This window comes from Rhinopithecus bieti, unplaced genomic scaffold (genome assembly GCF_001698545.2).
Source record: "Rhinopithecus bieti isolate Rb0 unplaced genomic scaffold, ASM169854v2 scaffold_65232, whole genome shotgun sequence".
Taxonomy (NCBI): Eukaryota; Metazoa; Chordata; class Mammalia; order Primates; family Cercopithecidae; genus Rhinopithecus; species Rhinopithecus bieti.
Window position 1 is genome coordinate 1 of NW_016899146.1, and position 2,381 is coordinate 2,381.

Below are 2,381 nucleotides of genomic sequence, written 5' to 3' on the forward strand. Positions count from 1 at the left end.
TGGGAGAGCAGCAGGTACTCCAGCTTGCCCAGGCCCTGGAAGAGCTGGTGGGGCAGGTGCGTGAGCTGGTTGGAGGTCAGGTCGAGCTCCAGCAGCTCCACCAACCCCACAGGCTCTGCTCCTCAATGCCCACGAGGCTGTTGTCCTTGAGGAAGAGCCGGCGGAGCCCCGAGAGGCCGGCAAAGGTGTGCGGGCGGATGCGGCCCAGGCAGCTGCCCTCCAGGTGCAGGCTGTGCAGCTTGCCCAGTCCCTGGAACACCTGCTCCGGAAGGTTCCGGAGACAGTTCCCAGAGAGGTTCATGACTGCCACGTTGGTGAGGCCGAGGAAGGCGCCCACCTTGACCTCCTGGAGCTGGTTGTGGTCCAGCGTGAGCACCTCAAGTTGCCCCAGGCCCTCAAAGCTGCGCTCGGCCAGCTGCCGGATGCGGTTGTGGCCCAACTGCAGCTCCTCCAGAAAGTGTAGGTCCTCGAAGGTGCGGGGCCGCAGGCTGGCAATGGCGTTGTGGGACAGCCGCAGCACACGCAGGCCCAGCAAGCCAGGGAACGTGTCCTCCAGGAGGCCAGCCACGCGGTTGTGGGACAGGTCCAGCCATCGCAGCGCTTTCAGGCCCAGGAAGGCGCCCGGGGCCACCGCAGCGATGAGGTTGCGGTCCAGGTAGAGCTTCTGGAGCCGGGGCAGCTGCGCGAACACGTTGGCCTTGATGGCCCGCAGCGCGTTCCTGCTCAGGTCCAGCTCTCGGAGCTCAGCCAGGCCGCTGAACAGTGCGGGCTGCAGGTAGGCCAGCCTGTTGCCCGCCAGCACCAGCTCGCGCAGGCCGCCCAGACCACGGAACGCCGCGTCGGGGAGCACGGCCAGGCTATTCCAGCCAAGGTTGAGGTCCCAGAGGTTACCGAGGCCCTCAAAGAGCCCGTCCTCCAGCCTGCTCAGGCGGTTGTTGCCGAGGCCCAGTGAGGCCAGCGCAGGTGTGTGCGCAAAGGTGCCGACCGCCAGGCTGCGCAGCTGGTTCCGCTCCAAGTGCAGGTGGCACAGGTTCTCCAGGCCCAGCAGTGCCTGCGGCTCCAGGCTGCCCAGCTGGCCACCCTGCAAGTTGAGGAAGGCCAGGCTGGAGAGGTTCCGGAAAGCCGCCGGGGAATGGACGAGAGGTTGTTGCTGTCCAACCACAGGGCTTGGGTGCCGCCTGGGATCCCGTCAGGCAGGCGCGTGAGGTTCCTGGAGCTGCAGAAGACGCTGAGCTCATCCGCCGCCTCATCGTAGCTGCAGGCACAGGTGGCCGGGCACGCTGGGCCCTCGGCTTCCCCAGCGTTCCGGGCTCTGCTCCCTCCAGGCTGCGGGGCCCAGTGCCACCCAGGACAGCAGCAGCAGCACCAGGGCCAGGCCTCCTGCAGGGGAGAGGCTTGGGGAGGCGGCCCGAGGAGGGCTCTGCCCGAGTGAGCCTGATACCAGCACAGCCGGAAGCAGTGCTCAGGTGTGAACTGAGGCTCGAGGTCATCCGCTGAGATGCGAAGAAGCCGGTGAGCCCCACAGCTCCTCTGGCCCAAAAGCTGACGCTGCGCTCCCCACCCCATGGGACAGAGGAGTGGCCGCCCCGCCCCGCTGCACAGACGCTGAGGGCTTGGCTCTCTAGCTCTGCGCAGGCCACGTGGGCTCGGCCAGGCTGGGTCTCGGGCTGTCTGGCATGTGGCAGCCGCACCCCAAGGCAGGCACTTGAGCCAGGCCAGGCTGCCACGTTGGCCTAGAGGAAGGGGAGGGAACTGAGCCATTGGCCAAGGTCCGGCCATTTTCCGAACATTCTGGAGCAGGTCTGGGTGGGCACTCGCTCACTGCCCTCAGAGACTGGACAGGGAGCTGGGCACCTCCTGCCCCAGTTAGGTCCCCTCAGCGGGGTCTCACCTGCCTGCGTCCAGGTCTTGGGTGCTCTGGGGGGGACCGGGGCACCGCTGTTGGGGACAGGTAGGAACCCCGGACCGTCGCTCACCGAGGCTCACATTGCCTTTCAGGACAAGGGGCCACAGGCCTCACAGACCCGGCCAGCAGCCTCCCAAGCAGTGATGACCCAAAACCTCCCCTGTACCGCCCCCCCATCCTCAGAGGGTATGGAATGGCTGGGATGCTGGCAGGGACAGCGAGGTGGGGTCCCCTGACTGCCCTTCTGCCATGATGGGTTGGGGTGGCCGAAGCCACAAGGGGTCACCCCACAGAAACAGTGGGGTGTGAGCCAACATCTCCTGCCTGGGTTGGGCCACGACGCAGGCCGAGGGGCACCTCCCGTTGCCGTTCTGGGGCTGAAGGCTCCAGCCTGTGCCTGGTCCTCCTCCCCTGTGCTGCCGCCAGTGCCCTTAGGGTGAAGGACAGGACACAGACCCTCTGGTGCCAGGCACAG

The 2,381-nt window shown here is 67.0% G+C and overlaps 1 pseudogene; it reads right to left on the minus strand.

Moving 5' to 3' along the window:
- Positions 1-5: 5 nt before the first annotated feature.
- Positions 6-1,662, minus strand: LOC108526026 (insulin-like growth factor-binding protein complex acid labile subunit; annotated as a pseudogene).
- Between the last annotated feature and the right edge of the window lie 719 nt (positions 1,663-2,381).